General features: G+C 42.0%; 1 long non-coding RNA gene across 1 annotated transcript in view; it reads right to left on the bottom strand.

Moving 5' to 3' along the window:
• LOC139272682 (uncharacterized) overlaps nucleotides 1–10586 on the bottom strand; it is a 31212-nt gene extending 20626 nt beyond the window's left edge. Inside the window, exon 1 of the long non-coding RNA XR_011594941.1 lies at nucleotides 10462–10586. This is a non-coding gene — a long non-coding RNA (uncharacterized lncRNA). The remainder of the gene's footprint in view (nucleotides 1–10461) is intronic.
• Nucleotides 10587–20894: the final 10308 nt, after the last annotated feature.

Below are 20894 nucleotides of genomic sequence, written 5' to 3'. Positions count from 1 at the left end.
TCTTGTTGTGCGCATTTTGGCTGCTGCATTTCCTACATTACAACAGTAACTACACTTCAATTGGCTGTAAAGTGCTTTGGGAAATCCTGAGGTTGTGAAAGGTGCTATATAAATGCAAATTGTCTCTCTCTGAGGAAAGCACAACAAATTGGTGACTGCAAGACAAACAAAATAGCATCTTAGATTCTATACCAGGTCAGCCACAAAGCAAAACAATTATGAATATAAACCAGGTCACACTCTTGTAATCACATACTTACATGAAGGGTGCTCATTCACCAAACATTACCACCATAGCCTGACACCAAATTTGATTTCAATAACATTACTTGCATGTATTATTTCCCCATCTTCATTACATTAATAACTAAGGTTTCTTCAAATAGGATATTTTGGAACTGGATGAGTTATTAACGATCCAGTTATAAGAGAGACCACATGATGAGGTTACTCATTTTATATCCATATTATGCTGGGAGAAATGGAGACACTTGTGATGTTATAAATGCATAAACATGCTGTAGGTTTGGATGATTAATAACTCCAACCCTATTGGAGATACTCTATTTTGGGAAAACATAATTATGATTGTTTATTACCAAAGGGAAGGTCAGGATGGATAATGGTTCTAAGAAAAAGTATTAAAATCAAATATGAAAGTATTATTTTATAGAGTTCACCCATGGGCTTTGTTAGTTTTCTAGGTATAAGATGGAATTTTTCACAAGGGGTGTGAGATATATTAAACACTCAGTCACCTGTGATCATTTTCTCAGTCTCAGTGTAGAGCCATACGCCGAGAATTTCCTTCAGGATTCTCCCGATTGACTGCCATAACTTTGGCAGAGGATAGTCAGAAACCCTGTGTGCATGGTGTATCCGAGGTTTTCTACCAGTCTTCTGCCAGAGTTATGGCAACCGATCAGGAAATTCCCAGCAATAGAATCATGGAACATTAAAGGGCTATATGTAGCCAGTTTGGTCGGCTGTGCCTCACTGAAAAGCCATCCACTTAGTTCCATTCTCCTGCTTGATCTCCCTACACTTTTAAATATTTATTTTTCAAATGTTTATCGACTTCCTTTTTCAAAACTATGAAGAAAATTTCTCGTGACCTCTCTCTTCAGTCTTTGAGCGATGTTTTTAAATTTATGTCCTCTAATTATCGACCCAGCAACCAGTGGAAATAGCTTTTACATAGGAACATAGTAACAGAAGGAGGCCAATCAGCCCCTCGAACCTATTTCACCATTCTATTAGATCATGGCTGAAATGCATCTTAACGCCATCTACCCATCTTGGTTCCATAATCCTTAATACCCTTTTCTAACAAAAATTTGTCAATCTCAGTCTTGAAATCTTCAATTGACCCCCAGCTTCAACAGATTTTTGGGGGCGAGTTCCAGATTTCCATTACCCTTTGTGTGAAGAAGTGCTTCCTGATATCACCCCTGAACAACCTAGCTCTAAGTTTGTCTTTTCACTTTCATCATTTTATCATCTAAGAAGAGCCCCAGTTTGTCTATTTTTTTCCTCAGAACTGAAGCCTCTCATTCCTGGTATCATCTTAATAAAAGTCTTTGGTACCCTTTGCATGGATTGGAATTCTTCTCCAGAGTAAGGCATCCACAACTCAGCTCAATATTCTGACTGCAGTCTAACCAATACGTTTAGTATTACCTTGTTGCTTTTGTACACTATGTACCTTTCATACAATCTAGGATCCCATAATCCCTTAAGCTCTCTTTTACACCTTTATCTGCTTGTCCTCTGCTCAGAACAAATTGATACATGAACATAAGAACATAAGAATTAGGAGTAGGAGTAGGTCATTCCGCCATCGAGCCTGCTCTACCGTTCAATAAGATCACGGCTGATCTTCTACCTCAACATGTCAAACAAGATTTGTCTTTTACTTAAGCATGTTTTCTGATGAGATGGTAAACAATATCTCTAAAGCCTGTGTGGGTAAAATTGGACATGGACGGGGAAGCAAACCAGACAGAATCACATTTGCCGGTTGTTATACGAAATGCCTGATATTCAATTCTAATGAACCTAAGACCACTTTCACCCCCACTGTCGTTAAATATTATAGCATGGAGCGGGACTGGTGACATCATTCACGACGCGTTTTCAGCCGGGATCTTTCAAGGGACTGTGGCCACATTAGATTTGCCATTTAATCTAACATAGTACTGTCAGTGCACTGTAGCATTGGAATTCTGAAAATACTTGACAGTGATTGCACAGAGGCAGAGGGCTGCACCCAGATTCTCCGAGTCAGAGCACGCAGGAAGGTCCTCTTCCCTTCCGATAGGTGGAAGAGATCTCCCCAGAAGACCATGTTGGAATTGCCAGCTACGCCTACATTCCAGGCACAAATAAAAAAGTACTGACAGAATCTGAAGAATGGTGACTTTAACCTAACATATCAAAAATAAAGCATTTTTGTTGATGATATATTATCGATTGGATTCTTTCTTGCTGGTCACAGCATGCACAAGGTTAAGAACATAAGAAATAGCTATAGGAGTAGGCCATTCAGCCCCTTCAAGTCTGTTCTGCTATTCAATAAGGTTATGGCTGATCTTCTACATCAACTCCACTTTCCCACGCTATACCCATATCCCATGGTTCCCTTAGTATCCAAAAATCTATCGATCTCTGTCTTGAATATGCTCAATGACTGAGCATCCACAGAGCTCTGGGGTAGAGAATTCCAAAGATGCACAACCCTCTGAGTGAAGAAATTTCTCCTCCTCTTGGTCCTAAATGGCCGACTGTGACCTCTAGTTCTAGACTACCCAGCCAAGGGAAACATCCTGCCATCACTTTTTTTACAATTTCTTCATTAAACGTGATTATTTTGCAGGTCATAGAGAATACACAACTCAGATGATTTGATATATATGTTATGACAAGGCCCTGATATGAGAGGGCTGATGTTGCCATTATTTTTGGACGGAGACTTGCCTCACAGATCATTGAAAGTGTGTGGAACTGATCAGCATCAAGCCTTTGTTTAATTACAAGTGTCTTATGAGGCTCTTTACTGTATGCATTTGTTTGGCAGCTGTATTTGTGTAGGTGAATGCCAGTTAGAATCCTATGAATGTCTGATAGTGTTATTCTCCAGTGGTCTAAAGTCAATGAGATCATGTGGCAAAGGTAAGGGTTCTCTGTTCAAACCTTAGTACTTGCTGCAATTAGATATCGAGTAGGTAAAGGCACACTCTGGTTCATGGACCACGTGAGGTGAGGTTGATTTACAAGAGAGCCCTGTAATGCTGAATGCAACTACTATATCGATTGCAAAAACCACAAAACATAACACCAAGGTTGATTTTTGTTGTTGTTGTAACTTATCCCTTCTACCAAAGGCTAAATTCAACAGCAGCATGATGGAAGTATATGTGAGTATTTGGCTGCTTTCAGCAGATTTAGCTTTAGGAATTTGTTTGCCAGTCTATTAATTATCCTATATTCAGCCCGCATTGCTGTGAATCGTATAGGCAATCTCAGGAATTTGAACTCCAGTTGAACATAAATGAGGTGCCGTCAATCCTTTGTAGTTGCAATAAGGACCAGTAGTGATGATGGGCATGTTGGCGTTCAGGGCAATCAAAATAAAATCCTATTACATGCAGATCACATCCTCCTGTTTTGACCCAATCATTAGTCTTCCTCCATAACTGAGAATGATTGATGAGTGCAGCTCCTTCTTTGGCTATAAAATTAACTACAATAAAAGCAAGACTCGGCCTCTGATGAGATGAATGCAGGACAGATTTTATTCCAGCTTCTGATTTTATTGGACGGAGAAGGCGCTCCATTACTGTGGGATCAATATTCCCCAATCGACAGATAGTTTATACGCAGGAAACCACTGGCCAGACTAACCTCCTGAAAATGAACATTCTGCTGCACATCTATTATCGCTTTCAGGTGATCCTGAATCTCATTCCCCTGCCAATTACCAGGAATCAGGAAAGGAGAATCGCATGTCTTATTCAAGGAAGAAAGAAACCAGAGATTTGATTTAAGCAGAGGTTCACAAACTCTGGTACATGTACCCCTAGGGGTACGCAAGACATCTCCAGGGGTATGCGGAAGAAATTGTCGAATGGTGGATTTTATTTACTAATTATGTTAATTATTTATTTATTGCATTTTTATAATAGGCTAGTCAGACAAAGCTTTAAAACTCTGTGGGATTTAGTTATATACAGTAGTTAACTTACTTCACGATGTACCAATGAGAAAACAGATACGCAGAGACAATAACATACAGAATTGTCACCTCCAATCACCATACACTACAGCGTGGTTTCAGTTGCTCAGCAACTGTCCAGTGTAACTGAGCTCAGAACTAAGTCAGGGTTTTTTGACCCTGTTCCGCAAACGGCAACTGATGCTAGATCAATTGTTAATTTTAAATCTGAGATTGGTAGATTTTTGTTAACCAAAGGTATTAAGGGATATGGGGCAAAGTATATGTAGTTAGGTCACAGATCGGCCATGATGTCATTGAATGCTGGACTTTTTGTGGTTGAATCTATAATGTGCAGTAAACTCTGCTCTTCTTGGCAAACCTCTCATCTAAAAGCCCTTTCAGATGATTCCAAAGATTTTGTGTTTTGTGAACCAGATACAGATTTTCCTAAGAATTACAGAACTCGGGGCTGAATGTGTGGGGAGAGAGTATATGTAAACATATCTTAAATATTATGCAGCAAGAAATAAAGAAAGACTTGCATTTATACAGTGCCTTCCACAACCTTAGGATGTCCTAAAGTGCTTTACAACAAGTAAAGTACTTTTGAAGTGTTGTCACTGTTGTAATGTAGGAAAATGATGGGTCCATACAAGAATCTTTTCATCAAATTACAGCATTCCAGTATTCCTAGGTCTAAAAAAATGTCCACATTTTCTTCGGGGACCGGCGGGGGGGAGCTGGTGCCAGAGTAGAACAATTTTGATTCATCTTCCTTCAAGCTCTTTGCGAAGAATTTGGACAGCACAGAACCAAAACATTTTGGTTTGCTTCTTTCACCCATCCAAGGAGCACAGTCCAATGATACATCAAACATAGCTAACTTGCCACAAAGGAAGCCCGTAACTTGCAAAGCAGAAATAAAGGATCTACAGGTGGAAATAAAGTTACAGAATCTGTTGCAAACCAGATTTAGAAATGCAGCATCAAGACATGTGTGAATGAGGTGTTCAAGAGATTTTTCCAACCACAACTATACAAATACACAATTTCTTTTAAAAACAAATGAAGGCTGATCTTCCAAGCCCACCCCCACCCTGCCCCATCAGCCAGGCACAATTCAGCCTGAGTGCTTCTGAAATGCACTCCACCTGACCTGAATCTAACCATATTTGCAGGTTCACATCCTAATCCTCAGCCCAACATGCCCCAGTGCAGACCCACTCCTTAGTTGGTGGGGGGGGGGGGGGGCAGCAGGGGAGGATGGCTGCGAGTCCTTCAAAAACAGTAGCCAGAAAATCCGATGGTGTACTTGGATTAAAGGGACACTTATCTTTTTTGGGCAGTCCATTGTCTTTGCTGCTTGCTTCTCTCAGCTCCTCCAATATAAACATAAGAACATAAGAAATAGAAACAAGAGTAGGCCATTCGGCCCCTCGAGCCTGCTCTGCCATTCAATACGATCATGGCTGATCTGATCATGGACTCAGCTCCACTTCCCGGCCCGCTCCCCATAACCCCTTATCGTTTAAGAAACTGTCTATTTCTGTCTTAAATTTATTCAATGTCCCAGCTTCCACAGCTCTCGAAGGCAGCGAATTCCGCAGATTTACAACACTTTGAGGAAAGAAATTTCTCCTCATCTCTGTTTTAAATGGGCGGCTCCTTATTCTAACATCATGCCCTCTAGTTCTAGTCTCCCCCATCAGTGGAAGCATCCTCTCTGCATCCACCTTTTCAAGCCCCCTCATAATCTTATACATTTTGATAAGATCACCTCTCATTCTTCTGAATGCCAATGAGTAAAGGCCCAACCTACTCAACCTTTCCTCATAAGTCAACCCCCTCATCCCCAGAATCAACCTAGTGAGCCTTCTCTGAACTGCCTCCAAAGCAAGTATATCCTTTCGTAAATATGGAAACCAAAACTGCACGCAGTATTTCAGGTGTAGCCTCATCAATACCTTACATAGCTGTAGCAAGATTTCCCTGCTTTTATACTCCATCCCCTTTGCAATAAAGGCCAAGATACCATTGGCCTTCCTGATCACTTGCTGTACCTGCATACTATCCCTTTGTGTTTCATGCACAAGTACCCCCAGGTCCCGCTGTACTGCGGCACTTTGCAATCTTTCTCCATTTAAATAATAACTTGCGCTTTGATTTTTTCTGCCAAAGTGCACGACCTCACACTTTCCGACATTATACTCCATCTGCCAAAGTTTTGCCCACTCACTTAGCCTGTCTAGTCCTTTTGCAGATTTTTTGTGTCCTCCTCACACATTGTTTTTCCTCCCATCTTTGTATTGTCAGCAAACTTGGCTACGTTACACTCAGTCCCTTCTTCCAAGTCGTTAATATAGATTGTAAATAGTTGGGGTCCCAGCACTGATCCCTGCGGCACCCTACCAATACTGGTTGCCAACCAGAAAATGAACCATTTATCCCAACTCTCTGTTCTCTGTTAGTTAGCCAATCCTCTATCCATGCTAATATAATACCCCCGACCCCGTGAACTTTTATCTTGTGCAGTAACCTTTTATGTGGCACTTTGTCAAATGCCTTCTGGAAGTCCAAATATACCACATCCACTGGTTCCCTTTATCCACCCTGTTCGTTCAATCCTCAAAGAACTCCAGCAAATTTGTCAAACATGACTTCCCCTTCATAAATCCATGCTGACTCTGCCTGACCGAATTTTGCTTTTCCAAATGTCCTGCTACTGCTTCTTTAATAATGGACTCCAACATTTTTCCATCCACAGATGTTAGGCTAACTGGTCTATAGTTTCCTGCTTTTTGTCTGCCTCCTTTTTTATAGGGTTGTGACACTTGCAGTTTTCCAATCTGCTGGGACCTCCCCAGAAGCCAGGGAATTTTGGTAAATGACAAACAATGCATCCACAATCCCTGTCGCTACTTCTCATAAAACCCTAGGATGCAAGACATCAGGACCAGGGAATTTATCCGCCTTTAGTCCCATTATCCCATTTTCTTACTGAGTACCACTTCCTTAGTGATTGTGATTGTATTAAGTTCCTCCCCCACTATAGCCCCTTGACTATCCACCGTCGGAATATTGTTGGTGACCTCTATCGTAAAGGCTTATACAAAATATTTGTTCACAGTTTCTGCCATCTCCATGTTCCCCATTACTAATTCCCCGGTCTCGTCCTCTAAGGGACCAACATTTACTTTAGTCACTCTTTTCCTTTTTATATACCTATAGAAACTCTTACTATCTGTTTTTATCTTTTGTGAAAGGGGATTAGGCACAAGTGACATTTTTCTTTTATGCGTTCAGGAATGCGGGTGTCGCTGGCAAGGCCAGCATTTATTGCCATCCCTAATTGTCCTTGAGTGGATGGTGGTGAGTTGCCTTCAAATTGTAGGTACCGCTCTCGTCGGGCTACTGCCAAGCAGACGCAGCAAAACAAGGCATGAACATAACATAAAAACATAAAAAATAGGAGCAGGAGTAGACCATATGGCCCCTAGAGTCTGCTCTGCCATTCAGTAAAATCATGGCTGATCTCCTACATCATCTTCACTTTCCCGTCATATGCCCATATCCCTTGATTCCCTAAGCATCCAATAATCTATTGATCTCTGTCTTGAATATACTCATCGACTGAACAACCCCCTGGGGAAGAGAATTCCAAAGATTCACTACCCTCCGAGTGAAAAAATTTCTCTTCAACTTAGTCCTAAATGGCCGACCCCTTATCCTGAGACAATGAATTCCTAGTTCTAGACTCTCCAGCTAGGGGAAACAAGCATCTACCCTGTCAAGCCCTCTCAGAATGTTATACATTTCAATGAGATCACTTCTCATTCTTCTAAACTCCAGAGAATATGAGGCATGGAGACATTTGTTGATATGAATTGCTCCTACCTGTTCCAGGTATAAATTTCGGCCAAACCTCAAGGCAGACCCTAGAAGTACGAGAGGCACTGCAAAGGAGACTGAGACCCCAGTATGATGGCACATTCCTCCGCTTTGCACTTAGGTACCCAGTGTTCCCCAAGAACAATGCAGAGAAAAATCACCCCAATAAAATTATAATTCTAAAGACAGATCGTCGTATTATTGCGCTAGCAATTTAATCCTGATGTAGGTTACATTTATAAATATTTCTAACTTTATTTGTCTTTATTCCATTCCCCGTTGCTAACTTCCCCACTCCCACCCCCCATCCCTGCCATCTGATTGGCTTCTCTCCTCTCTTGAAGACAGGCTGGACTATGATTCCATAGGTATCAGCCACCTTGTACCAAATGGCCAACTCAATGGGTGAACCAAGACAGTGTGAGAGTTAGCAGGCTGTTTGATAGCGGTGGAGCACAGAATGATAGAATGATACACCACAGTAGGAGTCATTCGGCCCATCATACCTGTGCCAGCTCTTTGAAAGATCTATCCAATTAGCCCCACTCCCCTGCCCTTTCTCCACAGCTCTGCAGAGTTTTCTCCTTGAAGTATGTATCTAGTTTCCTTCTGAAAGTTACTACTGAATCTGCTTCCGCCACTCTTTCAGGCAGCGCATTCCTGATCTTAACAACTCACTGCATAAAACATTTTTTCCTCATCTCGCCTCTGGTTCTTTTGCCAAATATCACATTACTGTTTGTTGGAGCTTACTGTGCGTAAATTAGATGCTACGTTTCCTACAATACAACAGGGACTACACTTCAAAAGTGCTTCATTGGCTGTAAATCACTTTGGGTCATCCTGAGATTGTGAAAGGCGCTATATAAATGAAAGTCTTTTTTTTCTTTTAATTTCCTAAAAGCATCACAGACAAGCCCGATCACCTTCTCTTCTGACAGCCACACACAAGCACTGGATAGTAGCCAGGAGTCAAAGCCTGCCTGCTGATTTGTTTGCCTGTCCCAGGGCTGCTGAGGGCACTCGTAACCCTCTGTACTGTTCCCCTGGTTGACTGTCCTCCTTCGGGCAGAGAAGGTTAAGAGGAGAATTGTTAGAGGTGTTCAAAATCATGAATGGTTCTGATAAGAGTAAATAAGCGTCAGAAGGGTCGGTAGCCAAAGGACACAGGTTTAAGATGATTGGCAAAAGAACCAGAGGCGACATGAGGGAACATTTTTTTTTAACACAGAATATTGTTGTGATCTGGAAGGCACTGCCTGAAAGGGTGGTGGAAGCAGATTCAATAGTAACAGTCAAAAGGGAATTGAATAAAGACTTGAAGGGGGGAAATTTTACAGGGCTGTGGGGAAAGAGAAGGGAAGTGGGATTAATTGGCTATCTCTACCAAAGAGCCGGCACAGGCACGATGGGCCAAATGGCCTCCTTCTGTGCTGTGTCATTCTGTGAGTCTATGATACAATCAACTAACACAGCACAGGCAAAGGATTGGACTTGGAATCTTCAGGTCTGTACAGCTCAATTCAGCCTGGCCCTGAACAATGAATTCGAACTGAACCATCGGGGGAGCTATTTTTCTATTCCTTTTTTAATTATGTCAGCGGATGGCTGCTTAATCTGAATGTAAATCCTATTTAATTAAATTAAGAACCCATTGATTCTGAGAAAAATCATCCACTTAGAGCAGATGCTTGTATAACAGAGGTGGCCAGAAGGGCAGGTTTCATTTGGGTGTAATGTTAACATTCATGCTCAGTCAGAACATTCAACAAAGGAGAGGTTGTTTTATAAAGTACATTTCCATTATCTCACAAAATTACCTCAATTATCTCACCAAAATTACCAAAAAAAACAGTGGAATAATGGAACAAAAATAGAAACATTACTTTTATGATTATCAGAAAATGAATCAATTTTGTCTCTTAATTTGTCAATCATAAAACTGCTGCAGCCGTAATTACTAATCATATTGTCATTTTCTTTTCTACACTACTCACACATCAATATCCAGGCAAGGAGCTTCCACCAGAATTAATCTACATGCAGATGAATTAATTTTACTTCGTTGCTAATCAAATTACCCTACTCAACTATATCCTCTTGGCCAGGCAATTTTCTTTTCACGCTGGAAATTTGCGATTACAATTCAAAAACACTTAGGGACTGACAATGCAAGCAACTTAAATTGTACTCTTTTCATTTAAGCTGGAATTAAAATATCAAAATGTTAAAGTTGCCGTTCCTTTTGTTCCGGTACTTTCTGCAAGCATATGCTACAATCTGTCCCAATGCATCTCCGAATTGCCAATATTATACCACCAATTTTAAAAAAGTAGATTTTTTAATGAAGTACTTACTACTTTGTGAACAAGTTCTTTTATAGATTAAAACCAGAGACCTTAATTGCACTTGAATACATGGGGTGGAGCTGTCAACGGGTGGCAGAGGCTCTGACGCCCATTATACAACCCGCCCGAGCCTCTTTTCCGCTGACTTCACAGAAATCGGGCGGAGTGTATAGCGAGTGGGCGATCCACGACAGCGCGTTCTGCACATTCGTCGAAATTGAAAGTTCCACCCATGGGTCTGTAGTTTCCGCTCAGTGGTGCTGGCATTCCCATCGCAATTCGCCTAAAATCGCCCAAACCAGCGCAAAAGATCGCGGAATTTTAAACGCAAATTACGTCCAGCGCAAATCGAGTTTTCGTGATCTTTTGCACTGGTTTAAAAAGCATCGCGCTCGAAGCCGGGCCCACCCACAGAATTGGCCACGTCCCCGGGATGAATTAACCACCATGGCGAGTTACTGCCTTCCGTGAGGCTCCTAGCTGTTTTTTCTTAAGCGCAAGGACACCAAATAGGCACGTTTTAAAAGCTTTTGAATATAATTTTTCATTCACTAAGAAACTGACTACAGTACCCCAATATAACTAGCAAATGGTTCTGTATAGTATTTTAAAGTCATTTTCAGTGATTTAAAATTGGGTTACTCACAGGTACAGACACTCTGATTAAAATGTTTATTTTTTGTGAAAAATCCATTTTCGGCTGAATTAATCACTCTAAACATATCACAGAATATTTTTTATACCAAAAATTGTTAATCTTTAAAGTCACATTCAAAAACACTGCCCGATTGCACTGGTTCATGGCAGAGTTTGTGTTCGGCGAAATGCAAATGAGTTTGAGCAGAAACTTGAGAGGAAAAAACACTTCTCAAAATTAGTGCAATTTTGGGCACAGTTTGCGCCCAGATCGCCGATTGAACCCAATGCAGAAATTCTACCCATAATATCACTGGGTGGCACAATGGATTCAAATTTTGACTTTCACTTATTGGAATTTTGATTTTCAATTCATCCCAGAATGAAAGTTTCCTCTCGCTCTGTTGGTTGATATCGTTTCAGGTGAAAACAGCCTGGGCAGTTTTAACCCAGCCCTTTGTACGTCCAAGTCCATCATGCTGAAGTGCCATAATGGAATACGAATGTGGTACTAAATCAGCAGTCAGTCTCATTCAGAGAGGACAGAAGGATAGCTGATGTGAAAGCTGATATATCGCACTAATGCAGTAGGAATGATTTTGTATGGTTGAAATTAAAAGCACATCAGTAGGGCAATCTTCTATTCTCCAACACTGATCTCTGTCGCCTTTCTAAATGGCAAAGAAAAGGTTAAATGGCAATTATGACATTGAACTATGGAACTCTATGTAAAGTACCACCTTACAGACTTTCTACTTAAAACAAAAAGCTTTATGTGCTCAAATGCAGAGATAAATGTGACCACCACCACATCCTTTCATTCACATTTAAGCCTGAATAATTGAATGAATCAGGTGAGGTAAAATTTGATTGCTGTCAAGGGCTAAGCATTAAGATAAATTGGACTTGGTTTGGGGAATGGGGTGAATCCTAAATTCTAAACCCGAAACCTGTAAAGTAGGCCGCCTTCAGGGAATTGAGTGAGGAGAGATTGAGTAGAATAGGCCTATTCTTGCTGGAGTTTAGAAGAATGAGAGGTGACCTCATTGAAACATATAAAATTCTAAGAGGCTTTGACAGGGTAGATGTTGAGGGGTTAGTTCTCCTGGCTGGAGAGTCTAGAACTAGGGGGCATAGTCTCTAAGGGGTCGGCCATTTAGGACTGAGATGAAGAGAAATGTCTTCACTCAGAGGGTTGTGAATCTTTGAAATTCTGCGGAGCAGGTTCAAAGGGCCGAATGGCCTACTCCTGCTCCTATTTCTTATTTTCTTATGTTCTTATAAGAGGCTGGGAGCCTGAAGAACGTGACATTGTGTATGCAGGCAGCACCTGAAATGTACATACCACGCCAGAGGCAATACAGACCAAGGAGACCATAAATGACATTCTTCTAATGGTAAAATGGCTGCAGTTTCCTCCAAAACCAGACAATGAGTTGTGGCAACCTCTTTCCATTGAGGCACCGTCTTGTCAGAGTAAAGATAACAATTGCTCAAAATGTTTATGCCACTGGATGTTTCCTGGTGGCCTCAGGTGACGCATGTCAATCTGCCGTGCTCCGTTATATTAATAGGTGACGGATGCCCTGTTTAGATGGGCAATAGATTTCCTATCCTTCCCCATGGGCCCACCAAAGCAGAGACAGTAGATCGCAATGTTTTATTCGATGGCGGGATTTCCTCAATTATAAGGTGTGATCAATATCGCTCATGTGTTTTTAATAAAGCCTGATCCTTCATCAATAGAAGGATCTTCATTCTGCAAATGTGCAGCTTGTAAGTGATGCCAGCCACATCATTCTGCCTGTGAGTGCATGCTACTCTGGAAAATGACATGTTTGTTTTGCTCTTCGACAGTCCTGCTTTGATCAGCCAGAGCAATGTGTACGGATGGTTTCTTGGAGACCCCTCATTACCAACTTCAATCACGGCTGATAACACCACTTGGTGATCTGAGGGCAAGAGCAACATCATGTTCATTGAAGATTTGTGTGCTACACACATCATTACTGATCAGATCATTGGGATTCTGAAGTCACATTTCCATTGCCTGGAAGATAGGAACAGGAGTAGGCCATTCAGCCCCATGAGCCTGTTCCACCATTCAATGAGATCGGAGCTGATCTGCATCTTAACACCATCCACTCGCCTTGGCTCCATATCCCAAAATCTATTAATCTCAGATCTTAAATTATTAATTGAGCTGGCATCTACTGCTTTTTGTGGGGAAAAGTTTCACAGCTCTACTACGCTTCGCACGAAGAAGTGCTTCCTAACTTCTCTCCTGAATGGCCTGGCTCTGATTTTAAGGTTATATTTGCTTGTCCTAGAACCCTCCACCAGTGTAAAATGTTTCTCTCTATCTACCATATCAATTTAGCGCACCAATCCCACAAAGTTAAAATTTTTTGCATAAATGTCAATGTCTTCTCCAGTTGCCCATATGTTATCAGGTGGAGTTTGACACCGCTCACAGCCATTTGCAATCCCATTCCAGGGCAAACTACGCACCACTCCTCTACTGTGGAATCACGCCTGCAGTCTACCTAGGTTATTTAAATGATGCTAACTCTGGAAAATGAGCCAAGTTAAGGGTCAGGCTATTCGGGTTGGACTGAAGGTGCAACAAGAAGCCCCCAAAGTCGAATGGACCAGAATTTGCATTGATGACAGTGGTCACAGTTATTACGGAGTTAATCGGACAGCAACTTCTGGAGTTCACGCATCCGCAGTTAAATCCGGAAGTTGTGTTCCAAGTTACCCTGCTCCTCCACAGCTGCGCTATAACAGTACCTTGCTGATAGACTCCGCATTGAAATCCATGTAAGGGTGTGAAGTTGTGGTATGTACCCACTAAACATGCCAGAAAAAGTTAGGACTGGTGCATTTTTAACAGCCTAATAAGTCATAATTATTGACAACCATCTCTCTGGTACTGAAAACTTAATTTTACAAGGGCTAGACTGTCCACAAGTTTTGCATCGCTACCGTCCACTTAATGCCCATTTTAACACTGAGATGAGGTATAATGCCCAGATATTGCCCATTTAGCAAAAAAAAGAAACTTATGCCCATTTATCGCTCACTTATCGCCCAGGGTTAGTTTCGGCATATAGTTAACGCTGAGAATTAATAATACCGCCCGGCCATTTTTTTTTTGCCGTAAATGTCAGAAAAATGAAAACTAACGCCCATAATATCGGCGAGCGTTACTTTCGGCATCTCGCCCATATATCGCCGAAAATATCGCTCGCCGAAACAGACGCTGAGAAAAAGCTGCTCTCACCTGACCTTACCCCAACGGTATAGATGCCCTTTTGTAAATCGGAGGACTTTTCATATGAAAAGCTGCTTCAACTTCTGCGGAGTTTTGATGAAATCTGGAGATATTTTAAGGTGATTTGAAAATCTGAACAAACATCTTATCATACTGTGGAGGAATTGAATTTATTTTATTTGTTTTAGTAGGTAAATTTATTGTTTGTGAACAATATGTATAATACTGATAGTTATTGTAATGGGGCCTGTAATTTCTCAGCCTGTCTTGATGACTACGCACATGCTGCAGACTAGAGATGGCAGAAGGTATATTGAAGAGCATTATGTGCTCAAAGAGGTGGCAGACTGAGGAGGAGGAGGACGAGAACTTACACCTGACGCACTTTAAGGGAGAAGCAGTCTTATCTGAGAAAATGCGCAACAATGTTATGTTAAATAAAATTATTTTCATGATAATATTTGTATTAATTTATACTTATAACTCTAAAAAACACCCCACCCCAACCCCACCACACACAAATTTATAACATTTATATAATTTATTGCATTTTTAACATTTCCAATAAGACTACTAACACAAAAAGCACAAAAGCAAAAAAAAACAAGGTACCCCCCACCCCACCCCCCCTTCCCCCAAACCTCCTAACATTTATTCACTAGCAACAAAAGCAAGATCAATACTGTCACAACTACAACTCCTGTGGCCATGCACCTCATTTTCCTTCTCCCCCCACATCTTCGCCCCACCTTTACCCCTTCCCCTCCCGACTCCAAGCCGCCTTGCCGCAGTGCTCCTCAGGTGCTGTTTCTTTGCGGGGAATGACGGCAGATCCGCTGGTTGGCCAGATGCTGAGGAGGACGCTTCCTCCTGGCTCGCATGTGTCATTGGCAATGGGAGTGCGGCACCTTGGGGTTCAGTGCTGCACTCTGGGAACACTGGTAGTCCTCTGGCACCATAGCGTTCCTGGCTATCACCTCCAGGACCACCGCCATCCGCGGCATGTTCTCCGTCATGGTCATGGATATTGTGGCCAGCTGTTGAGATATGCTCCCCATTGTCTGGAGGATCTGCTGACCTATGTCAACACTCCTCCTGGACAAATGAACCATGTCCCCGCTGAGATCTGCCGATCGTGGAGCAGTCCTACTGCGTCGAACCAACCTCCGCGGGGTCGGCGCCAGCATGGAGACACTTGGGGTGCCCTACAGCAACGTGCTTGGGCCTGCTACCTCCATGGTGGAGGAGGACATGGCCGCAGGAGCACTAAATGTCATCTGTGTACTTGACATGTAGCTTGTTGCTGCAGGCTCCTCCAACACCTCTCTGTCGTCAGTGGAGAGGGAACCCTGCAGCTCCACGGGCGAGATTTAGGGCTTCTCACCACCAGAAGCACGATCCACCACTGCTGCCGCCACTAATCTGTACCGTGCCTCGGCGTTGTTGCCAGTGACTGTGCTCTTGGCTGAGCTACAAAACATAAAAGAGGTTATTAGAGGAGAAGGGGGTGCTAGGGTCACAGGGTGATTCAAACGCTACACAGAGCATATGCACGAGAACAGCACTATCACTTTCAAAATAATCACAGACATCACACTTAATGAACATAATCAAATTCTGCATTACAATGATTTTCATGAGCCCATCATTAATTACATAACACTTTCATCAATCATCTATCATATATTGTACGGATATGAGTGGGTGTAGCATCTATTGACTTTACATCACGCAATGTTGTATACTTTACTCACATGGCATAACATCTGGATCCCCACTAGTGCCAGCGCCTGTTCCTCAAGGTCGGTTAGCTCACACATAACTGGTGGGCCGCCACCCGTGTGCCACTGCTCGGCCCTATTCTTCTAAAGCTTCTTCTGCAAAAAGTAACAACAGCACGACATGGCATAAGATCATTGCATAAGATCACTGCTAGGTACTGTCACAGATACTGATACAACACATAACCGACAGATGTTATAATTATTATTATTATTATTATTATTAATAATAACCTAAAGATGTACACCATAAATGTAGGATTTGAGTAAAACATTATCAGAATTAATGTTAAAACATTAGATCGGAATTAATTTACTCATTATACTTACAATTCCAATTATATAAATATATAAGTAAATGTAAATAAATGTAATACTTTGCCGGAGCCAACAAGGTCATTCCAGCGCTTGCGGCACTGGTTGTCCTCACGCACCTTGTGCGTCACTGACGAGACCACCTCAGCGATTTCAGCCCAAATCTTCTGATATACCTTCAGGGTGGGCTTCCCACGCCCACTCCGGGTCAATTGACCCCAATGTGACTCCACCTCCTGCAGGAGGGCAGCATTTGCCTCATCGGAGAATTTCCTCGCTCGTTTTCGTACTCCCATCTCCAATTCCTCTCCAACCTCATTGCCCTCACCAGCCTCCTCCACCTCCACATTGTGCTCTCTCGCCTCTTTCATGCCTTCCATTTTATTATTTTTTTCCCCAATGATATTTCTGTCTCTCCAAACTAAATAGTGCTATAATTTATTATTACTCCTCACAAAAATCATTCCAACCTCCCACAACAGCTAAACAAACCACAAAGACCCAGACAACAAACCCACACATGCTTTCTCTTCCTCTCTGCTTTCTCTCTCTCTCCTCTTCTGCGCATGTATTAATGACCCCTGACCTTCTGAAATTTGGGAAAAGACCGTTGGTATGGCGCTGCTATGGACACTGACATTTTACAACAGAAGAAAAAAAAAATACTGCTAATGCCCATTTTACATCGCTCCTGCTAATGCCCATTTTATAAAGTGGAAACTAGGGGGTTTGAAAATGGCCGGTAATCCAGTGATCTCAAAAGCCATAATAAATGCCAATGCTGGAAATAACGCCCATTTTTGGGCGATCTGCACAATAATGTAAAGTTTAGCCCCAAGTATGGAGTCTCATTTCTTCACAATTTAATTGGTGTTAGAGATTTAAATATACATCGATTATTTTAATTTATTTTTGTCTCTTTTATCTCTCTCTTGATCCCATCTTTCTTGTTGGGGAAGTCCAGAACCAGGGGTCACAGTCTAAGGATAAGGGGTAAGCCATTTAGGACTGAGATGAGGAGAAACTTCTTCACCCAGAGAGTGGTGAACCTGTGGAATTCTCTACCACAGAAAGTTGTTGAGGCCAATTCACTAAATATATTCAAAAAGGAGTTAGATATAGTCCTTACTACTAGGGGGATCAAGCGGTATGGTGAGAAAGCAGGAATGGGGTACTGAGGTTGCATGTTCAGCCATGAACTCATTGAATGGCGGTGCAGGCTCAAAGGGCCGAATGGCCTACTCCTGCACCTATTTTCTATGTTTCTATGTTTCTATGTTTCTTTCTCAATCTTTATTTTGCTTTCTGTGCATGATTTAAATATAACTTATAATTCCTATTTTATACTTCCAAGTTTGGACTCTGAGTGGCTCAGTGAGAATTCATCAATCTGATTGATTGAAGAGTCTCGCTGTTGCTTGACTTGCTCAAACACGTTACAGATCACCCATAGAATGCGTCGTGTTGATCAGACACCCGATAACAGCAAATCTCCACTTAAAAACCCACCAAAACTCTGTGGGCAGCTGCCAGCGCGGTGAACGGCAAGTGGCGTCCCTTCACCGCTGACTGCAAAATCCAAGCCAATATCATGGCCTGTAACTCTCACTGCTCACTTAGCTGAAATGTGCCTCAACGTAAGCCAGAACTTTCCCTCCGGTAAAACCCATTTATAAAAAAAGTAAAATGGTCATGCACTGTGTGAATTTTTCTGAGAGTTCCTTTTTCTGTGCTTCTCCCCTCCCCTTGGTAAATTCCGCAGACTGACAAGCCTAATACCTAATAACAAATACGGTCATTGGGTTAACTCATCCAAATTGACATCCCACGTAAAATTAAGTACTTGTTTAAATCCCTGCTGTGCATTCTCGTCAACTACTTCTCATGTCATTAAGCCCAATTAAGCAGGAAAACCTTGAATTTTCATGGGACCTCCATTTTCCTGTGGCTTTAACTGCTTGTTGCTATTTAGATTCATTTCACAATCTGTGTAGTTTAATTTCTTTGCAGTTATCTTGCATTGGCTTGAACCCAGTGTGAAGGTGGTTATTGCTAACTCAGGGAGTCATTAGGATTAGTTTGGATTTTGTAATCATTGAACGTGTCTGTTAAATAGGAGTTAATTCTATTTCTCCCGTGTTTAAGTCTCAAGGTTTTAGGTCCTTGAGTTTTAAAGAGCATCTTAAAGAAGGAAAAAGTAGAGAGCCAGAATCCTGCAATTCCATGTTTGAATCCCTCCAATCAGGTTTCCGCGCCTGCCACAGTACTGAAACGGCTCTCATCAAAGTCACAAATGACATCCTTTCCTCATCCTTCTCAACCTGTCTGCAGCCTTTGACACAGTTGACCACTCCATCCTTCCCTAACGCCTCTCCACCGTCGTCCAGCTGGGTGGGACTGCACTCGCCTGGTTCCATTCTTAGCTATCTAATCATAGCCAGAGTATCACCTGCAATGGCTTCTCTTCTCTCCCCTGTATCGTTACCTCTGGTGTCCCCCAAGGATCTTTCCTTGGTCCCCTCCTATTTCTCATCTACATCATCCAAAAACACAGCATCAGTTTCCACATGTACGCTGACGACACCCAGCTCTACCTCACCACCACTTCTCTTGACCCCTCCACAGTCTCTAAATTGTCAGACTGCTTGTCCGATCAGCAGAAATTTTCTCCAATTGAAAAGTCGGAAGACCGAAGCCATTGTTTTCAGAGCCCGCCACAAACTCCATTCCCTAGACACTGACTCCATCCCTCTCCCCAACTTCTGAACCACATTGTTCACAACCTTGGTGTCATATTTGACTCTGAAATGAGCATACAACCACATATCCTCAGCATAACTAAAACTGCCTATTTCCATCTTCGTAACATTGCCCATCTCCGACCTTGCCTCAGCTCATCCACTGCTGAAGCCCTCATCCATGCCTTTGTTACCTCTAGACTTGACTAATCCAATGCACTCCTGGCTGGCCTCCCACATTCTACCTTACGTAAACTACAGGTGATCCAAAACTCGGCAGCCCATTTCCTAGCTTGCACCAAGTCTCGCTCACCTATCACCCCCGTGTTCGTTGACCTACATTGGTTTCTGGTTAAGCAACGCCTCGATTTCTCTGCTGGATGCATGAGCAAGAAGCTGTGAAAGAGAGAGAATATGAATAAAAATAGTGGAATTAAACTAAGCACAAACATTGAAAGGACTAGGGTAGTGTTACACATGCTTATTCAATGAGATCATATTTTAGCTGGACATGTCAGTCTGTGTTTCTTGGCAAGAATACAAGCGTTAATGAATGAATTGTGGCTGGCCATGCACACTGGGCCCTGCCACATATAACTGATTGTGCTGCCAATAAATATTAATTTGGATCGATCTTCAGCAGTCTTTTGTGTGAGTACATTAGATGTTTCAGATGGTTGTCATGGAGGAAATGCACAGCAGAAATAGTGAGAAGAAAGATGTTTGAAAAAAATAACAGTTATTTTAGAATGGCTCCCTCATTAGGTTAGGTATATTTACATTTTTAACTATTTTTTAAATCTATTTTTGAAACCTTTGTAGATTATTATGTGCTAGTCACAGTAATTTTAGTAACTATATAAAAAAACATTACCTAACTTATTACCTAAGCTATGTGTGTGCATGCACGTATGCGAGTGAGTATGTGTGTGTGTACAAGTGTGTGTGTGCGTGCATGTGTGGGTGCATGTGTGCATGCACGTGTATGTGCATCTGTGTGTGTGGGCGCGAGTGTATGTGTGGCTGTGTGTGTGTGTGCATGTGTTAATGTGTGCGTGCGGGCGTGCATGTGTGGGTGTGTGTCTGTGCGTGAGTGTGTTCATGCATGCATGTGTTTGTGTGCATGTGTGGGTGCATGTGCGCATATATGGGTTTGTGTGCATGTGTGTGTGCATGCCTTTGTGCATGTTTGTGTGCGTGTGTGTGTCTCTGCGTGCCTATGTGCTTGTCTTTGCCTTTGTGTGTGCGCGCGTGGGTGCGTGTGTGTGTGTGTGAGTGATATGTCTGAATAGAGACCGAGAGCATGAACCATGGCTGATTGTAAAACCACCCACCACTGCCCGATTAGAGAGCAGATATTGAACTCGGAAATGTCTGTTCCTAGTCTAGTACTATAGGGATAACCAGGTTAAAGAGCTGTGATAATACTCAGCTATTTTGCTAATTCAGTGGTCACAGAGTGTAAAGAGGCTGCTATTCCATACTGTCAAACCAATGTCTGATTTTGTGGCTTTGATTTAAATATTTAATTGTAGCGATTGAAGAATTGATACCCATTTACCATATAGGAAATATTTAATGCAATTTTTATTTATCAAAGGCAAAGCAGATCAATTTGGTCAGAGATAGGATTTGGATGTTTCATTTTTAGTCATCGCTTCATATTTGGCTGTGGAAAAGGATGTATTTACAGGA

Source organism: Pristiophorus japonicus, chromosome 9, assembly GCF_044704955.1.
Source record: "Pristiophorus japonicus isolate sPriJap1 chromosome 9, sPriJap1.hap1, whole genome shotgun sequence".
In the NCBI taxonomy this organism is placed as follows: Eukaryota; Metazoa; Chordata; class Chondrichthyes; family Pristiophoridae; genus Pristiophorus; species Pristiophorus japonicus.
Note: the sequence above shows the minus strand (reverse complement) of the source record. Positions and strands in the feature narration are given on the sequence as shown.